At 42.6% G+C, this 21,063-nt stretch overlaps 1 protein-coding gene across 1 annotated transcript in view; it reads left to right on the top strand.

Moving 5' to 3' along the window:
* The first annotated feature begins 7,431 nt into the window (after positions 1-7,431).
* clocka (clock circadian regulator a) overlaps positions 7,432-21,063 on the top strand; it is a 92,609-nt gene continuing 78,977 nt past the window's right edge. Inside the window, exon 1 of the mRNA XM_017688102.2 lies at positions 7,432-7,835. The gene's annotated coding sequence lies outside the window, so the exon portion shown is untranslated. The remainder of the gene's footprint in view (positions 7,836-21,063) is intronic.

Genomic DNA, 21,063 nt, shown 5'->3' with positions numbered 1-21,063 from the left:
AGCAGGCCAACAGCCCCACAGTGATAAGCGTTCCGGCTCTTTTCAGTGAGTCAGATCAACTGGCTCAGCTCACCTGAAATTTTTCTTCATTCCGTAGCACTGACAGCTTTTTGCTTCCAAAATTAGCCAAGTTAGCAATGTTATATAATTGAGCTTTCAATAAAACCTTAGGCTAATTAACAAAATGCATTTTGTGCTATTAAAAAAAAAAAGAATAAGTCAGAGAAGTTTCTTTGGTTGGACTTGCAGAGATTGGCAAACAGGCAAAATGTAGGCAAATCCATCTACCGGTCATCAACATACCTACCTACAAAGGTAGGTAAATGTTAAATATTAGAAGACCTAGTGAGACACGCTCTGCCAAGAAGAACTATATATATATATATATATATATATATATATATATATATATATATATGCTTCTATGAGCACCCCCTTGTTTCTATACTCATTGGCCATTTTATCAGCTCCACTTACTCTATAGGAGCACTTTGTAGTTTTACAGTAACAGAGTGTAGACCATCTGTTTCTCTGATACTTTATTAACCCCCTTTTACCCTGTTCTTCAGTAGTCAGGACCCCCATGGACCCTCACAGAACAGGTACTATTTGGATGGTGGGTCATTCTCAGCACTGCAGTAACATTGACGTGGCGGAGGTGTGTTAGTGTGTGTTGCGCTGGTCTGAGTGGATCAGACACAGCAGTGCTGCTGGAGTGTTTAAACAGCTCAGTGTCACTGCAGGACTGAGAATAGTCCGCCAACCAAAAAGATCCAGCCAACAGTGTCCTGTGGGCAGCGTCCTCTGACCACTGATGAAGGACTAGAGGATGACCAACACAAACTGTGCAGCAGCAGATGGGCTGTCGTCTCTGACTTTACATTGTGGAATTATTAGCCTTAGTATTGTTCATATTACTTTACTATTATACTTTTTAAGATGTATTATGTTTAGCATTGAAAGCTTAATGGTCATATTGTACAGTTCTAAGAGCTAAGAGTCAGCACATAAGGCTGTGTGCTGACTAATGGTGGAATACACAAGGACGTCAGATAACAGGAAATACCTCGAAGCTGATAGTAGTAGACCCTGGGATTAGCACAACACACATGTGGTTCATCTGGTCAGATAAGCAGAGCCATTGTCTGGAAAACGGGGGGAGTTGGTAAACACAGGGAATACCTTAAGCTGACCTTGCAGACGCACTCACGTCTCGAGCGCATCCTTAAACTTTTATGATGTGGATTGGTGAGATGGCCTAACACACACATTGGAGGCTTGATGGAATCTACTGATATCTTGGGTAAGGAAGGAGCGGTCATGCGACTATAAAAAGGGAGTCAGATGAGAAGGGGTCAGAGCTTACTTGGGAGATACATGATGCATGTTCTCTGTTTGTAACCTCTCCAGAATTCTGTAATAAAACTGTTTGTTTCACTTCAGTCTGATCTACTCGTCTCATTTATTTTGCATCAACGAACACGCAGGACTGGTTTCGTCCACAACATCTACAAGATGGACTGACAAGGTAGGAGAGTTTAATAGAGTGGACAGTGAGTGGACACAGTGTTTAAAAACTCCAGCAGCACTGCTGTGTCTGATCCACTCGTACCAGCACAACATACACTAACACACCACCACCACGTGAGTGTTACTGCAGTGCTGAGAATGATCCACCACCCAAATAGTACCTGCTCCATAACAGACCTAAAACTCAGAAGCGCAAATGAAAGCTTAGGAACACAGAGGAGCCGATTTGCTACGTCCTTCATTACAATAAACTGTCTTTATAAGACGTTCAATACAGTTCGAGAACTGACAAAATACACATGCATCTCAAATTAAAGCAAAGAAAAGTAAAAGCAAGTTTACATTACATAAAAACAGGGAGACGGTTTAGTCACTAAACATTAAAGTGGTATATTTTCGTGTTTCATAAGAAGCAGGTGTTAGCGGCGGAAGCCCTTCACATGTGCGAATGCTAAGCTAGCACTGGAGCGAGTCAAAGTTGGAGGCTGAAGAGGACACATCATCTTTTACACAACATAATTAGAAACCTTTACTGAAACAACGTGAAGAATGGCACGTCTGCACAAAAGATGATTATTATTACTTTATTATTATGATTTTTATATTCATAAATATTTATAAATCCATGTTGCTTTCCATATGCAAAACTTTCAGCTTCAGGAATGCAACAAAAACACGAACGCCCTCCAGATGATGAAGATAGCATCAGGCATGTGTGAGGCGTATGTTCCTCAGCAACGCCTTTCCAACGTCTAATTTACTGTCACTGCCGTTCTCACTGCAGGTTTGTTTAGAGGAGTTCTGTCTTCTTCCTTCACTTGATTCTGGAAGGAGCGTTAAGAGGCCATTGTAACTGGCTGAAAGCCGTGTCGACCTTAATTTTGCAAACGGTCAGTTTTATCCTTTTAATGGTGGTTGATTGAAAATCATGTTTAGATAGTTTTAATTCGACAGTTTAATACATTCAATTAGACAGTACATCTTAGGAGTGTTTTGAAATACAGACTGAATGGTTCCCCTTCAGCAAAAGTAGCCCTATTTTATCATATAACGTTCAGCATATCCATGAAATATGTTATCTATTACTGGTATTAATGGTACATAAAACTACGATGAATCCGTGGTTGACGTTTAAAGGCCAGGCTGTGATTTAAAAAACACAACCAGGTACAGTGCAGATGCACCAGGCACAGTGTGCATACAGTGCCATCTTGTGATTATTATTAATGCTTGAATGTAACCGGCATAAACGTTCCTAAAAACGTCTTGAGTGTAAAAACAGGCAGTCACTGGATGTTGCCTGTCATCTTTATTTATTTCCCCTAAGCCACAGCACGGGTTTGTGGTTGTTTGGGGGCCTTTCATTTGACCAAAGGCAGTCTGTCTGTCCTTAGTTCTTCATGCAAGGGCCAAGATAATGAAACCACACACTTACTCCCTCTCTCTCACTATTCTGTCCACAGCAACAGTTTTCTTTTCATATTATTGCTTTATTATTATTATTATTATTATTATTATTATCCTCTCTATGGATCACCACCTTATCGTGGTGGAGAGGTTTGCATGCTTGAATGATCCTAGGAGCTATGTTGTCTGGAGCAAAAGCTCCTGGTAGGGACTCCCATGGCAAACTGGTCCTAGGTGACAGGCCAGACAAAGTGTGATCCACAATCACCCCTATGAAACCAAAAAGGAAGGACTTGTGTACCCTGCCCGGATCAGGGTTACCGGGGCCCCACCCTGGAGCCAGGCCTGGGGGGGGGGGGCTCGCCAGCGAGCGTCTGGTGGCCGGGCATTCACTCATGGTGCCCGGCCAGGCCCAGCCCGAAGGAGCTACATAAGTCCCCCCTCCCATCGACCCACAACCGATGGGAGGGGCAGTAGTAGGGGTGTGGTGCATTGTGGATCGGGCAGTGTCTGAAGGCGTGTGCCTTGGCGTTCTGATCCTCGGTTGCTGAAACTGGCTTTTGGAACTTGGAATGTTACCTCACTGACGGGGAAGGAGCCTGAGTTGGTGCGCGAGGTTGAGAGATACCGGCTAGATATAGTCGGGCTCACCTCAACACACAGCTTGGGCTCTGGGTCCAATCTCCTTGAGAGGGGCTGGACTCTTTTCTTTTCTGGAGTTGACCATGGTGAGAGGCGGCGGGCAGGTGTGGGCTTTCTCATAGCCCCTCGACTCGGCGCCTGTATGTTGGGGTTTTCCCCGGTGGACGAGAGGGTAACTTCCCTACGCCTTCGGGTTGGGGAATGAGTCCTGACTGTTGTCTGTGCTTATGTACCGAACAGCAGTTCAGAATACCCAGCCTTCATAGAGTCCTTAGGAGGGGTGCTTGAAAGTGCTCCTCCTGGAGACTCGATTGTCCTACTGGGGGACTTCAACGCTCACGTGGGCAACGACAGTAAGACCTGGAGGGGTGTGATTGGGAGGAATGGCCTCTCTGATCTGAACCCGAATGGTGTTCAGTTTTTGGACTTCTGTGCAAACCACAGTTTGTCCATCACGAACACCATGTTTGAACACAAGGATGTCCATAAGTGCACATGGCACCAGGACACCCTAGGCCACAGTTCAATGATTGACTTTGTAGTCGTGTCAGCGGACTTGCGGCCATGTGTATTGGACACTCGGGTAAAGAGAGGAGCTGAGCTGTCAACTGATCACCACCTGGTGGTGAGTTGGATCAGGTGGTGGGGAAGATGCCAGTCAGACCAGGCAAACCCAAACGTATAGTGAGGGTTTGCTGGGAACGTCTGGCAGAAGAACCTGTCAGATTGATCTTCAACTCACACCTCCGTCAGAACTTTGACCAGATATTGGGGGAGGTGGGGGACATTGACTCAGAATTGGCCATGTTCCGCTCCTCCATTGTTGAAGCGGCTGACTGTAGCTGTGGTCGCAAGGTAGTTGGTGCCTGTCGGGGCGGTAATCCTCGAACCCGGTGGTGGACACCCCAGGTGAGAGATGCCGTCAAGCTGAAGAAGGAGTCCTACTGGACATGGTTGGCCTGTAGGACACCAGAGGCAGCTGGCAGGTATCGACAGGCCAAGCGATCTGCGGCTTCAGTCGTTGCCAAGGCAAAAACCCGGGTGTGGGAAGAGTTTGGTCAGGCCTTGGAAAGTGACTTTAAGTCGGCTCCGAAAAGATTCTGGCAAACCGTCAGGCGACTCAGAAGGGGAAAGCAGTGTGCCACTAGCACTGTATATAGTGGAGATGGTGTGCTGCTGACTTCAACTGAAGACGTCATTGGGCGGTGGAAGGAATACTTTGAGGACCTTCTCAATCCCACCAACATGTTCTCCAGTGAGGAGGCAGAGTCTGGGGACACGGGAATAGGCCTGTCCATTACTGAGGCCGAAGTCGCTAAGGTAGTTAAAAAGCTCCTTGGCGGCAGGGCTCCAGGGGTGGATGAGATCCGTCCCGAGTTCCTCAAGGCTCTGGATGTTGTGGGGCTGTCTTGGCTGACACGCCTTTTCAACATTGCGTGGACATCGGGAGTGGTGCCACTGGATTGGCAGACTGGGGTGGTGGTGCCTCTTTTTAAAAAAGGGGACCGGAGGGTGTGTTCCAACTATAGGGGAATCACACTCCTCAGCCTCCCTGGTAAGGTCTATGCAGGGGTACTGGAGAAGAGAGTCCGGCTCATAGTCGAACCTCGGATTCAGGAGGAGCAGTGCGGGTTCCGCCCTGGTCGTGGAACACTGGAACAACTCTTTACCCTCTCCAGGATTCTGGAGGGTTCATGGGAGTTTGCCCAACCAGTCCACATGTGCTTTGTGGATTTGGAGAAGGCATTCAACTGCGTTCCCCGGGGTATTCTGTGGGAGGTGCTTCGGGAGTACGGGGTACATGGCTCTTTGCTACGAGCCCTGTACAAACAAAGCAGGAGTTTGGTTCGCATGGCCGGCAGTAAGTCAGACTTCTTCCCAGTGAGAGTTGGACTCCATCAGGGCTGCCCTTTGTCACCGATTCTATTCATAATTTTTATGGATAGAATTTCTAGGCGCAGTCAGGGGATGGAGGGTGTCCGGTTTGGTGACCTCAGGGTCACATCGCTGCTGTTTGCAGATGATGTGGTCCTATTGGGGACATCAGGCCGTGAACTTCAGCTTTCACTGGATCGGTTTGCAGCCAAGTGTGATGGCTGGGATGAGGATCAGTACCTCCAAATCCGAGGCCATGGTTCTCACACAGGAAAGGGTGGAGAGCCCTCTCTGGGTCGGGGATGAGCTCTTGCCTCAAGTGGAGGAGTTTAAGTATCTCGGGGTCTTGTTCACGAGTGATGGTACAAGGGAGCGGGAGACTGACAGGCGGATTGGTGCTGGGTCAGCAGTGATGCGGGCTCTTTACCGGTCTGTTGTGGTAAAGAAAGAGCTGAGCCATAAGGCAAGGCTCTCGATTTACTGGTCGATCTACGTTCCCACCCTCACCTATGGTCATGAGCTTTGGGTAATGACCGAAAGAACGAGATCGCGAATACAAGCGGCTGAAATGAGTTTCCTCCGCAGGGTGGCTGGACTCTCCCTTAGAGATAGGGTGAGAAGTTCGGTCATCCGGGAGGGACTCAAAGTAGAGCCGCTGCTTATCCACGTCGAGAGGAGCCAGTTGAGGTGGTTCGGGCATCTGGTTAGGATGCCTCCTGGACGCCTCCCTTGGGAGGTGTCACAGGCAAGTCCACCGGGGAGGAGACCCCGGGGAAGACCCAGGACACGCTGGCGTGACTATATCGCCCAGCTGGCCTGGGAGCGCCTCGGAATCCCTCCCAGGGAGCTAGTGGAAGTGGCTGGGGAAAGGGAGGTCTGGGCTTCATTGCTCAGGATGCTGCCCCCGCGACCCGAACCCCGGAGAAGCAGAAGATGATGGATGGATGGATGGATGGATGGATGGATGGATGATTATTATTACTATTACAGTTTTTAACCTTTTGTCTTCAGCTGTCTATAATTGCTCTGTTTCTACTTTCTCTGACTAGAACTGATTAACTCTTTGCAGCGCGTCACAGTAAGGTCTGTCAGATGGGACTAAGTGTTTGCCATCATTCTTGTTTTAAATTGGATAAGGGAAAGACAACGATGTACGACTATGCAAAAGAACTTCCACATCACTGCTGACAAAAATAAACTTGTATCTCCAAAATGGCAACTTTACAGGAAAAAGAAAAAACATACTTTACTTTTAATGTACGTCAGTTGAACCAGACTTTTTTCCCAAGTACATTTTGACGTCATAAACGTTTATAAAACGTCTTGATTGTAAATACTGTATGATTGTATGTTAAAAAAAGTTGAAAAAAAAGTAAAAAAAAAAAAAGGCCTCTGAAGGAGCACATTTGGGGGTAAATTACTTCATACTTACAACAAAAGAGTGGAGCACAGGACCCCACTGTGAGTCTTAAAGTCATGCGGCCGCTAGATGTCGCCAGGTCTCCATGATCAGGCTGGTTTCTGAAACTGTTTAGAATGAAGCAGTAAGATAGCAGTAAAATAACGGTCCGCTCAGATCATCACGCACCCCCTTATCATCGCTTCACATTTTAGCCCCGCACGTTTGCGTGTCCGGCGATGTTGAAGCAGTCGAGAAACCTGCCTCGTTTTCCAGCATCGGAGCGCTGCTGAGGCGAGAACCCGCGAGCGAGACGCCGCACACGCACAACGCGCTGATTGGTCGCTTCGCGCGTCACTCATCTCGCCCCGCCCCCAAACATTTTCGCGCGCTCTGCTCGCAGCTAAGGTCGGTTGGCTCGCGCGCTTGACCTAATTGGCGTGCGGCCAAAAGCACCGAGCGACAGATGAGGGCCAAAGATTGGGAACGTTTGTATAACACCAAACGAGCTGAAAAACAGGAGGAGAAAGGCGAAAGGCGGCATGAGTGAGCGTTCACTGAGACTGTTTACCAAACGGGCCGCATTGTGGCCGTTTAATAACAGCAGTGGAGCGGTTTTAGTCTTTTAACAGATAACCTAACTTAGCTACACCGATAAGTCTCGTCGGCGTACGTATATATAAACAGCTCGTGTTTCTCTTTGTGCTTAGTTATCAGGTAACATAAGCCCTTGTGCTGTTACTGACACGACATATTTGGGCTATTTAACCGTCCTCCTCTCGCTGCTGCGCCCGGCAGCTCGACACATCTCCCGCCTGTGCAGCGGCGCTCAGCTTGTGTAGGCTGCCGCTCGATGCTCAGTGCGCATGCGCGGGGGGAGCCCGAGGTAGGCCCTGCTGTTTTTCTAACTCCAGTCAATCCAACGCGGCCATCTAAACCAAAACAAGGAGAGAGAAATCCCCCGCAACGGCGAGAAAACGAGGTAAGGGCTGGTCGTTTCTGCACGATGGTGCTGCTTCTTCATTTAAAGACTGCGCTGTCAGTACCTCCGAACCGCGGCGGACGCTTTAGTGCAGACGGGCAGGCAGAAAGAAACACGGCTCTGTGTGTGTGAGTGAGTGTGTAACGTTACGTGTGTGTGTGTGTTTTTCTTGTGCTCGCTGGGGAAGAAGCCGAAGGCCTGCTGACCCACATTTCGTTCTCGCCTAGTGAGACTACAGCGGGGAGGATTAGTGCCCACAGTGCCGCTCCGCTAAGCGTCCGCGGCTAGGTTAGCGAGCTAGCCGACTCACGGCGAGATTATTTATCCGTCATCGGCTGGTTCGTGTTTGAAACTTTGCTCTTGAGACTGTGGGAAGCTCGCAGCGACCTGTGTACCGTTAATAGACCAGTTCAACCATTTAACGCCTTGGCTCTGCTCAGCGCTTATAGGTCACATTTAACGTTAAGCGTTTCATTTCACCACCGTGCGTGTAGGTCACCGAGATCCTGCCCAAACCTGCGGCGCTTATTTCGGTTTTGCTTGATCGATTTGTAGAGGGGAGGAGGAGGAGGGGTCCAGATCCAGACCCAACTGTAGCCCGACCGTTTAACCGTTGTTTCGCTTAGAGCAACCTGTTAGGTGGGCACGGCTAGCGACATCATTATCCCCAGCTAACCGCGTTAGTGGGCTGGCCTGGTTCACAGATTAGCTCGTGGACGGTGGTGCCGGAGGAGGAGGATGCGTGTGTTGCCGAGCTGTACGGCGCTGTTGGCTCCGAAACGAGTCATAGTGGAAATAAATGCTTATTCCCACCGGCTTCTCAGGGCAGTGTGTTTAGCGGTCGGGAGCAGGTAGTTCACCATCAAATTTAGTCCTAGCCTAGCTGTTTTCCTCAGATGGAAGCTCAGCTTTGGGTCGCCTGAAGCTTCATGCTCTCAGATCTCATGGGGTCGCCCATAGACCACGCTGTGTCTGGCAAGTTAGTGACCAGGGCTAATTAAGAAACCCTGTCCTGCGCTGTCATTCAGGCATGTTTTAGTTTCAGATCACTGCGATTTGCGCTTCAGCACCCTGTGTAAATCCTGGGTCCATGTGCACTGTACCGCTAAAAGTTTGTAGATAATACTAATGAATAAATTCAGTGCCCCCGTCTCGTATAAAGTCCATTGATCCATAGAAAAGCTCTGCCCTGCATGTGAGCCTATGGTCGTCACCCTGCCCAATGAGTGGTGGAGTAGTGGACCTGTGTTCTCTGGAGTGATGGGGCTCCATCCGGTACCTTTGAGATGAGTTGGGGTGATCCAGCACTAATTCAACATTAGTATCTTAACTCACTAATGCTTTTGTGGATGAATGCGATCAAATTCCTCACAGCAGTGTTCCAACATCTAATGTAATTGCCCTCGGAGGAGTAGAGACTGTTAATTGGAGACGCTTGAGCAGGTGCCTACAGACTTTTGGACACACAGTGAATGACCCCTCATTGACATTTATTTGCAGAGGTGATGAAGGACAGTTATGACCCTCAGTTCATGGTTCAAGATCAGTAGCTGTAATATACAATGTAGAGCTGAGGTTAGGTTTTATAGAGCGGAACAGCACCCGCATCAATAAACTACCGGCTCTCCCACGTGCAGCTTGATGCCCTTCGTGAACTTGTTGCTAAAAAAAATAAAAAATTAAAAAATAAGACAATGCCTGAATGTTACCTCTTGTCAGATGATCACGTTCAGTGTGAGATAAAGAAGCCGGTTATTGCTGTACAGTGAATGCTGTACTTCCAGAATGCAAGCATTCCTTTTCATGTGTGTTGTTGTTTGGCATTGTGGTTATAAAAGATATTTCAGAATGCACAGTCGACGCTATCAGTAGGTAAAGGGTGACTGACTCTTTAATGTGACTCTTTAAGGGTGACCGGCTCTTAAATGACTGACTGTTCTTTCTATGATTTAACGTACAGTAACATAGCCAGGCACATCAGTGAATTCAGCTACATTTAGATGCACCTGATGCAGACTTGGGTGTTCAATTATGGCGACACTTTGAAGCATCGGCACATGAGTCTAATGTCACCATGCCTAGTGCCAAGCATCGACCATGCTCTTGTGGCTGAATACAGTCAGAGCCTCACAGCAATGTTACAACCTCTAGTATAAAGACTTCTCAGAGGAATTGAAGCTGTAATGCAGAAAAAGGGCAGAAAACTCCCTCTTAATACCTATGATTTCAGATGAAATGTTGTTCAGGTTGTTTGTTATTGTTGGTTAAATGCCAAGTCATTCCTATGGATATCAGCGTTTCTCCGTACATTACTAGGGATGCAATAGATGTGCTGGGAATTGTGGTCCTATGCCAGTATTTGATGCTTTTCATGTACCCCTCTGCCAAAGATGATAAATAAACCTCTGTAAGTTATTATTATTATTATTATTATTCATACAGAGCTATTCTAAAGCCTGAGATCGCTTTAAAGAGAACACAGCGCCAGGAGATGAAGTGTTGTGCTCTTTTGAGGTACAGTTATTGTCATCAGATCGATTATAGAGGTGAAATCTAAGCATCAGTCAGTCCAGTTTTGATTATTTTGTTTAAGCATTTATTTATTGATACAGTTATGATTCCAGTATCATCGTGCGTCGCTATGCAGCTACTGCACTATTAGAGCTATGTGTTTTCTGCCATCCATTTACTGTCAGTGCCCTTGAGTCTGCCTGGCTTGCTGTTTGCAGCCATAATGCATGACTGCTGATAGTGTCTCGTCCTACTCAACAAAAGGATGTATTGAGTACAGCAAGGTTAAAGTGATTGCGCTGTGCGGAAGTCTCATGTCTCATTACTGTGTGATGGTGTGTGTGTTTGTGCGTTGTATGTGAATGAACTGTGGGGGTTTGTGGTGTGAGCGAGACCCCAGTGTGGGTACTTGATGGACAGTTTCTAATGGCAGTTCTGTTGATACTTCTGTTTCTTACATCGCAACTAGTTGTGTTGCGATGTACAGCTGTATGCACCTGTCTTGATTGTCTTTGTCTGCTAAAGTGTAGCTTCTGCCTTGCCTGCTTTCAACACCCTGAAGCTAAAAACTGCATAGAGCGGAAATATTAATGTGCATTCACAGGGGTGGGAGGGCATTATGTGGCAGGCAGACGCACGAAGACTCACAAACAGTGGTCGTGTACAGAAGCTCAGTTGGTGTGACTCATGTCATTGAGGCAGAATGAAGGCCATGAGCTATTATAAAGAATGAGTGGAACCACGTTTTCCTCTGTGTCTCTGTTAGTTGACTGGTGCCACAGAGACTCCAAGAGTTTTTATTAAGAAATAAAATGGCCATTGAGTCATAAAATTCCACAACGCTTTATTAATTAAGTGTAGGGAGTATAGCATGACTAGTGATTAGATTACAAACCAAGTTCCAGTGAAAAGCTAGTTTGATTGCCAAAAATGCATTTTTGATATGAAATGTCTTTTTTTTTTTTTTTTTCTTTCTTTCTTCTTTTAGATGTTATGAGGGCAGTACTCATCAAATTTAGTGTAATGTTCTTTCCCGAGTGATTGTGTTGGGTGGAATCGTCATGTCTTGTTACAGAGTGACTGTGGCCCAATCACATTTCTTCTTTTTACCGCTACCTCCTTGTTTTCGAGTGTCACCCTGACCCCTTGGAACTGAGTAACAAGGTGTAGTGGTTGATATCTTGCCCTACGAAATGGGTCAACCATAAAATAAAAAAATAAAAAAAACCCTTGCTTCATTCAACAGATTACTAGCAGTGCTCTGTAGGCGACCCGGCCCGTCTTCAGTAATAGCACAGGAGGGGAAAAGTTCAGCTCCTCATGGCTCAGCTTTAGTTACATTTAGGGCATCATATGCTTTAAAAGAGGGGGTTTAAGACATTTATTATCGCCCACAACTAATTCTTTGGTGATTTGAAGCTGAAGTCAGCTATTCTCAAGCTTCTTGCTCAGATTTTCCCGTTCCACCTTAAATGGTACAGCAGTTACATTCTGGCGCTTCAGGCTTCAGAACTGCTGGACTATTTAAGGTGGAATGGAAACGTTAACTAGCTAGCTACTGAGATATTAGCATGCTATTAGCGATTTGTGCTTGTTATGGAGAAAAAAAACGACTACAATACATTGAGGCAACATTAAACTAAGACAATAGAAAGGTTGTTGTAATTATTTAACAGCTAAAATTCTCACATTTGGGCTCGTGCTCCATCTTGCTGGTTTTTCTTTCCTTTTCTCATAACACTCCGGAATGAGTCTCCTGAAAAACCTCAGTTTGGAGGGCCATGTAGCCCTAACACTTTGCCTCTACCACTCAGCAAAAATTGGGACACCATAACCGTAGATGTGACTGTGCAAAACAAAGGGCTGAGGGCTAAGTGTTAGGGGCGAGGGCTGTCATAGGATTGAGCCTGTGTGTGTGTTCGTCCGTTGTGGGAGAATGGTCAAGTGGTCTCACAGTATCAGATCATATATTTATCTTTGCATTAATAAAGTTAACAAACTCATGCTTTGAGTTCTGCTACGCTGTGCTTGAGGAACTTCTTACAAACCTGAGATAGCTTGTTATGATTGGCCTGCTTCTCTGTGTGGAGTCGTCATGCGCGAATAGGGATATTCTCTCTGGCCTCGAGTGCTACTGTATTTACTGGGCTTGGCGAGAGTTAGCTTGTTGCCTCATCATGTCACGTTTTTGTTTTTTTTAGCTCTAGCAGTTTTTTTTTTATTGACAATGAGATTATCTATCATTTAATTTAAATTGCTTTCTGCTTAACACAGACAAAAATACATTGTTTTTAAAAATTTCAAGATGTTACTGTAAGAAGTGGCTGTTTAGTTACTTGCTGGGACAGAGACGTACTTTGTACGAAACACAGGGATGAAATACATGCTAAACGACAACATTTTCAAATGGCTATTTCCAAATCATGTTCAGGTGATCTATAATGGCATTGACAGTGTGGGAAAAATCTGACTGCTGAATTAAATGTCCTTTTTGGCTGATGGGGAGGAATAAAGTTAAGAGAGGATTAAAAAAAAATCATTTTAGGCTTGTGCTCACAGATTCTACTGTATGTTTTCAAAGGCTCCAATTTTCCTTGGCAAAAAGCTTACTGTATAACCCTGTATTCGAAGGGATCACTGATGTGGAGAGGCTCTCAGGAGGACGTAGCCTGTATTGTTAATGTTTTGGATTCTTTGAATGAGTTCAGGCTTCTAGGAAACACGTCATGGATGATCACCTCTGTGATGCTGTGGTTAAGAGAGCTGGACTGTGAAACTGAAAAACAGTTGTCTTAACAAACCAGAAGCTCCCCAGGAGCTGATGGTTTAAAGCGACTCCTCAAAGCTCCCATCATGATGATACTTGAGCAAGCAGTTTTGGCTAATTTAGGCCATTTACAGACATGTGCCTGAAGAGTTTCTCACCAGGGGCCCCTTTTTACAGGCCTTCTTTAACAGCCAGTAATCTGCCGTCAGATTGGAGGAGGGTTACGCAGTGAAACGAAAGTGATTATTAGTCAGGCTGGGATGCTAAATGCATGGTTAGAGTGAAATGAAATGCTCTGGGAATCTATCATATGGATGAAAAGCTTCTCGATAAGAGCTCTGTGTGCATTACATTTCATTGTGTTGCACAAACTAAACTATAATCTGTGTTAATAGAGCTTTTTGTGGAAAACTGATGGTAATAGATATGAAATGCGGTATTTATAAGTGATTGGATTTGTGACTTACTTTTTGAGTTGTCCAACTTTTTTTTTTTTTTTTTTTTTTTTTTTAAATAAACCGTTTACTTGTATTTTCCAAAGTTGAGTTCAAGTAACTGTATTGCGATTCTTGGCAGCGAAGGTGTTGGTTCCTGTTTAACTTTCCTGCGCTTTGGATATGCTTTGAATGTTTAGCTGTATATTTGGATGAGCTAAATAAGCCTGGCATCGAAATCCCAAACACAGATTACTCCCTGCCTGAGCTGAACCTCTGTTGATGTAGCCAATCCAGAGACAAATGATGAACATCAAGCTGTAAAATGAAGGTACTTCAAGGGTTGTATATTAAAAAAATGGTTATATATAAAACCATGAATGCGCAAAGAACGCTTTGCACCATTTAAAGGTTCTTTGCATCATGAAAGGCTAGGGCTGAGCGATTAATCAAAAAGCAGTTGAAACAGACATTCAGAACCTCTAACTACCGTAGTCTTGCCCACATCAGTTATTTAGATTTTTTAAAGTTAATTCTGTGAACACGCTGCTTCACGTGGCTCATCAATAGGAAAACAATCATAACTATGAACCAACACCAGTCGCTCCCAGAGGATCAGCTTCATCTTCACCAGCATCATTATTATTATACGTCATTATTATTATAATAATAGAAGAACCCTTTTTGGTGCTGTATAGAACCCTTTTCACAAAGGCTCTTTATAGAAACATTCTCCATCAATCTGAAAAATCTTTTGATGATGCAAAAACATTTATCATGCAAAGGGTTCTTTGGGTGTTCATGGTTGTGTTTAGAACCATTTTCTTAGCTATGGAATCCTTGAAGAACCATCATTTTTAAGTGTGGGGACAATAAACATGCATTAGTAGGTGATGAACAAAGCATAGCAATAATTTGCGTTTGAAAACGTTCTTGCTTTACCACAGTGGCTCCACAGAGAATCCCACCTAACACATTATTATTTTCCTCTAACGAAGATAATCTGATTAACTGGCCCAATTTATTTGTTTATAAAGCTGCAGAGTACTTCAGAAGCCGTTTTGAGACAGTAGCTGTGCCAGTAGTGCTTACAGGTCGGGAATAATTGGGTAGTGTTATGGTAATCTTATGGTAACAGGTTGTATGTTTAAAAAAAATGTCATTGTCAATTTAACAGGGAAACAGACGAAGTTGTGGCTCGCTGGTTCAACATCAGCCTAAAAAATCATTGCACAGAGGTGGCTTCACCCACATATTCAAAGTGTACGACATAGTTATGTTAGAATTGGCCACGGCCAGGATTAATAAGGTTAAAACATCTACTTTTGAGACATGGAAACAGATTTGTTGTGATGTGATGAAAAGATTGGAACAAATGCTATGAGGTCTTATAGGCTCACATTCTTTTCTCTCTTTCATTTCATTTTTGAAATCTCACCCTTTTCATTAAATCTTATTTTGTAAATAGTTTAAAAGTATGTACAGAAAATAGGGATGGGTTTAAAGGGTCCACCCCCTGCACCTGCCCGCCCTTTCAGTTCTGTAATGTAAAAGTGCTGCTTGAAAAAAGAAAAGAGTAATTGTACAAAAAATGTAATTGTAATTTTCTGGTTGTTACTAAGTAATAATTTAGTAATTGAAACAGCAACAAGGTTGTAATAAAATCTTCTAATTGTTAAGTTTGATAAAGAAGGATAAACATACATTTTTGAGGGTAGTAGCTCTTATAAAATCCATACCAATACCATTTTTATTTTTCCATTCCACTTATTACCAACCTATTGTTTATTTACAACTATTAAAAAATCAAGCTTTTTATTTATTTATTTATTTATTTATTTTTAGGTTAGTAGCTTTTATTACCAGCTTGTTACCGACAATCACTACAAATCACTAACTTTTTAAAATTTTAGTAACTACTTTAAAATTAACATTTAAATTATGTTAATTCTAAGTGTTACTATTATTTCTTCACTTTAATACCAGCCTTGTCCCACTACAATTACTGACTTATTGTTTATCACCAATTCAAAATTAGCATGTAACTTACAGGCAAGTACAACTATACAAGTGCCACAGCGACATCTTATTAGTGTTCATATAGTTGTGAAGTGTTAAGTGCAGTGACCTCTGTACTGTGTTATGGTCCTTTTCTGAACCACAGGAAGTTAGTGTTAGTTTAGTTTGTGCTAAGACCATTTAGAGCCCCCAAAACTGGCATTACAGTCTCTGTTTGCTCTCATTTGTGGATTACACTGCTGAGAAACGATTAGTGCAAACACCAGAATCAGGTAGTTTAGTCATAATTACTGTTTGTTGTGAACATCTTGTCTGTTTCTGCTTAACCCAGTTAAGTGTGAATGTGGTAGCTGCTCTAGACTACAATTGAATATCAGCGTTCATAAAAAGCCTGGAACAGTTTGTTAATAGTTGAATAATACAGTAATTGCTGGGCGATATATTGTCTATACTTTGTATACCGTGTCTATCTGTGTACATGCAGTGATGTAGCTTTTCTGTTTTAGTGATGTTTTAGCAATGTATTTATGAGACACTAAACAGACAGACAGACACTTTATTGACTTTATTAGAAAGACAGCATAAAAATTAAAGTAAAATAAAATGATGTCCTGTGACTTGTGACTCACACTGTATATATTTTTTGTAATCTGATTTGTCTGGTTAACTCTTGGTATTCAGTACCTGACGATGAAATCCAATGTATGTCATGTTTTGTGCGGCAAATTTGTTTGGAAAGAACTGTATAAAATCTATAATTGGTATGTTTTCTTCTGGATATGTGGTTTCACTCTGTTTAATGTTTAACACTTTGTAAGGTTCTCTTTGGTGCAATTTCAGTTGAAGAGAACAGGGTTAAAATATAAGGTCAGGTTGTTATGCGTTCTTTTGACACAGTAGCAGTGCTCAGGAAGAAAACTTTATTAATGCTAACTTGTGTATTCTAATACCATGACACCAGGAGACATTCAGAGAGAATTGTTATATTTATATGGTGTAAATTCAGACAAATGATGCTTCCCTGCAGAAATATTGCAGTAAACGATATCATCATGACCCAGATTTGCTTATGAAGTACCGCATGTGGTCTTCACAGAGCTGAGCCTGTATAGCACTGGATGCTGATGGATGCTGGTCGTCGTTTTCTGCAGGTTTTTTTTTTTCTCTTCAGTGAATGACGTGCTAACATGTTATTTTTATATTATACCAACAAATTGAACAGTTAACCAAATATTTGAGTACCCCTGCACGTCCCTATTAATTACCTTATTATTATTATTATTATTATTATTATTATTATTATTATTATTAAAAAAACATCTGGCTTGACTTTTACTTGATTAACCAGTTTGGCACTATTTTGATTACCAGACAAATTAATGGGGCAAACCACTGGATGGTAAGTGTTCTATGCCATCTGCTCAAAAGACTCAGCCAGGATGGTCATAATACCAGTTTGCAAACACAAGGGACACGTTATCCATCCGTGTGTTTTCATAGTATGTATTTTGACCAAGTATATACACAGTTAACTTTCTTTCTATGAAGTGGAGATGCACTCTGTGCAGTGTTAGAAGCTTATTTTAGCCTTTATGTCAAAGCTGTATGGGCTATTTAAGTACTATTAACAGCATTTTAATGTGGTAATTTATAATGAATGATGAATGAAGTCATTGGTGGTTCTGTAATTGTTAATGTGGTAATGCTGCTTGTTCTCTGTTGAAGAGGTGGTAATAGTGTGCTGTCTACAGGTGAGCAGTACTTTCACAGTGCTTTCCTAGTATAACTGTGTGAGATGATATTTAAGTATGCATGACCAAAGTTAATGAAACTGCATTGTGAGTAGAAAAAAAACCTGAAGCACCTAAGTGGCGTAATCTACACTAACTGTTCTTTTAGAAACTGAATTTCACAGCAAAAATAAAAACTATTTAGAGCAAAGATGTTATTGAGCAGAGTGTGATCATTGATACAGTGATTATCTGTCAATACTACTAAAATTAAATCTCAACATTGTTGTACGACACCAGCAAACTAGGATTAAGTAATAGAACACGAGAGGGAGTGTACTATGGCGAAATAACATCACTGCTGTGATTTGATCGCCATACATCATCACAACCATGATATTATTTGCGATAACACACTGCATTAAGTGTTCTATTGCTTTTATAAAACGATTAAATAAGTAAAGTAAGAAATTAATAAAGTGGGCCGTGAATGTTTTATGTTCACAGTTCCTTCCGCCAAATTTTAGTTCCTTAAGAGGCAGCTTTTTGCTACGTCAGAGTAACGAGCTCCGCTCACTTGCTGCACAGCCGGCAGTTCGTTCTCCAGCTCCACACAGACCAGTTTGGGAAATTAGTGTAGTCTCATCTTTAGAGTCTAACCGAATTGAGTGTCGGTCAAATGTGATCTTAAGTATCAATTTTCTGTTTGTGGTAAAGTAAGAATTAAAAACGTTCAAATGGCTTGAGCGTCTCCTACAGCGGTCAAAGTCGTTGCTTAGCCACTGTGTCTCAGTGGAGTGATGCAGTGTTAGTGATAAACGAATTTTGTTATTTATGGCTGTTAATTACAGCATGGTTAGAGTGCTTCTCAACCAGTCAGCCTGCGTGGCCAGAACTGATTGTTGTATAATAGATGATGCATCGCCCAGAGTGTAGTTTGATTCTTTGTCCTTTTTGCTTCATGCAAAGTCTTTGTCATTGTGCTCTTTTCACCATATTCCTATCAGGATATCCAGCTGTCAGTGGCCAGAGGTTTCTGAAATGAACCTTCTCTTTTATAGGAACATCTGTCAGTCATCAAAAATAGACTGGGCACGTCCTATCAGAAAAAAGTAAGAGGGGAAAGGGGAGGGACTTACATGATGCACATATTTCTCCGAAGCTGCTTTGGGATTCTAGGGGTGGGAATCTCTAACTACTTCACTGTTTTGTTTCAGGTTGCCTAGACATGATTATTAAATAATTATCACTGCTTCTATTTTTGTTTCCATGGCGTAAATCATATTTCCTGTGTTTGTCATTAAGGAGAGGTATTGGCTTGGTTGAATGCAGCATACACTGAGTACATACCGAAACAGGTCCTTTGCTTCTCATGAAGCGGATAACCTGTAACATTGTACAGGATGCTTTTCACTTCGGAGAAGTTAAAGTACAGCGGGGAGTTTCTCCCCTCATTTCAGGAGCAAAACTTTGAGTGCTTTCACTCACAGCTGGGATCACAGCTGAGTTTGAGAAGCTCAAAACAAATGTCTTTAGGTTCAAATCAGATCTGACAAATGGAGAAGTGGCGACCCTGGGCTGTCATCCGTTCTGGAAATGTAAAAACGGCTTGAAGAGTGTCATCACTTCAGAAGCTAGAACTTTGAGTTCTTCCACATTTAACCCCGTTTGTAACCCACTTTAAGCTGCTTTTGGAGATTCTGATCCTTTTGACGTTTGTGAAAATACTTCAGGTGCTGGAACACAGCTGCTTCCGGCTTTGCCAATGGAAGAGACCGCTGTAATTGGTCTTTGTTTTTGTTGGTGATGAAAGTTTGCAAAAATAAAATAGGTTAAAGTAAAATGTCACATTTACGAAAAATCACATTTGGTGTGCAAATTATCGTTATACGCTTAAGCTCATTTACTGTCATTTGCCTCTTAGGTATTTACTGGTGTGTTTGTTGAACAAATACACACAGGCTTACACAGGGTCATGTTTACTATGGTTTCTGGCGTTTTATTTCATATTCATGAAATGTATGGCCAGTTGTGACTGCAAACATGCGTTGTCTAGTGAGATTCTGCGTTCCCCACCCCCTCCTTAAAGCTAGACCATGCCAAAGTATCCCTCTTTGTAGGGAAAACCTTTTTTTAAACATTGCTTATATTAACTTGTACCGTCATGTTACGGGAAATAGAATAAATGTTACTTCCATTATGAAAAACCAACTTTACCCAGCCTTACCCAAAACCTAACCCTCACCCTGGGCCTGATCCTAACCTTACCCAAAACCTAACCCTCACCCTGGGCCTGATTCTAACCTTAACCAAAACCTAAAGCACTTAAGCTCCAGTTACAGAATCATGTCAGCATGTCTATAACAGGTGGTTGAGGATGTTGAGATGGTCTATATTATAAGTTGTGTTTGTCACTGACCTTACAGGTTAAACATCTACAGATAAGAACTTGGACACTCCAAATAAAATGAAAAACTGAGTTTAGACGACTAACTAAATTTATTTACGCAGTTAATTAAGTTACTTAATCTACTGAATGTATTCACTGCTGCTACATCACTGATACGGTGTTAACGTGTTACAGAAAATTGATGGACCCCCCCCCCCCCCCATTTAAAAAGGACCACTCAAAATAAGGGCCACCAAGAACTCTAATATTCATTACAAATAAAATTTCTGAAACGTCTAAGGCTGAGCTCAAATTTCATAATTTTCAATGCTTCTAAACTAATCTGTGTAGTACATAATTGTTCTGTAGTATTGACATTTTTTTTTCACAACACATCAAAAATTAAATTGAGTTTTGACCTCTGAATTGAACCTGAATATGTGTATTACTCTCCTGTTAGTTATTGTAACCTAGCTAAATAATCACATCACAAGCTGGAGGAATATTTTACTATGAACTTGCTTCTGACTTAATTGTGAATGGTGATTATTTACCTGAAGTTGACAAGCTGCTCCTCTGTCTCTGATCTTTCACCTTTTTTCCCTCTCCTTGCTCTCTCATTGGCTGTTTCCTGAATTGTTTGTTCAGTTAACATCACTACAAGACGTTAACAAATTCAGTCATAAAAATCAGGCATGCTTGAAAATATCAGAGGGCCTCTGATAGTGCTGGGTGATATGACCTCAAATCAGTATAACGATTAATTGAATGCTTTACCTTGATGACGATGAGTTTGTTTGTTTGTTTGTTTGTTTGTTTGTTTGTTTGTTTATTTATTTATTATTGCTTGTTTTTTGCCGGCGTAGTTCACTGAAAAGGTTTGTATCGTAAATATGCTCTGTGTATCTTAGTGTAAATCGTCTCAACAGGCAGATTGGAATTCACTTTTATGTCAATCCAACTTGCCATTCGCCATAATTTCACCCTGCTGAGACCTGGGAGTGTTATTTCTGTACAAAAATTAGAAGAGACTCATCCAAAACCCTCTGTGTTCAAAGAGATTGCTGATTGAAAGAAATGGCTGAATGCGGCCATAGGAGAGCGAAGAAGCTGCGTCAAAGAACAGTTAATGTGATGACACACATGGAAGTAAGTCTTTAAGGTGACAGTACATGAACACAGAGCAGGGAAAGGATTAACAGAATTAATAAAAAAAAATGAAAATAACTGACGTGGGCAATATTACGTCGGTTGGAGCCTCTGAATGTCGGTTTTAATTACTTTTCGGGTTAATCGAAATGCATAAAATTTGAGTTTTTCTTCCACACTCCAAGATCATCTGCTCCTTCAATCTGATTGAGTTCCTCACCTGGAAAAT

This window comes from Pygocentrus nattereri, chromosome 4 (assembly GCF_015220715.1).
Source record: "Pygocentrus nattereri isolate fPygNat1 chromosome 4, fPygNat1.pri, whole genome shotgun sequence".
Lineage (NCBI taxonomy): Eukaryota > Metazoa > Chordata > Actinopteri > Characiformes > Serrasalmidae > Pygocentrus > Pygocentrus nattereri.
The sequence above is the reverse complement of the archived record's forward strand: the minus strand, read 5'-3'. Positions and strand labels throughout refer to the sequence as shown.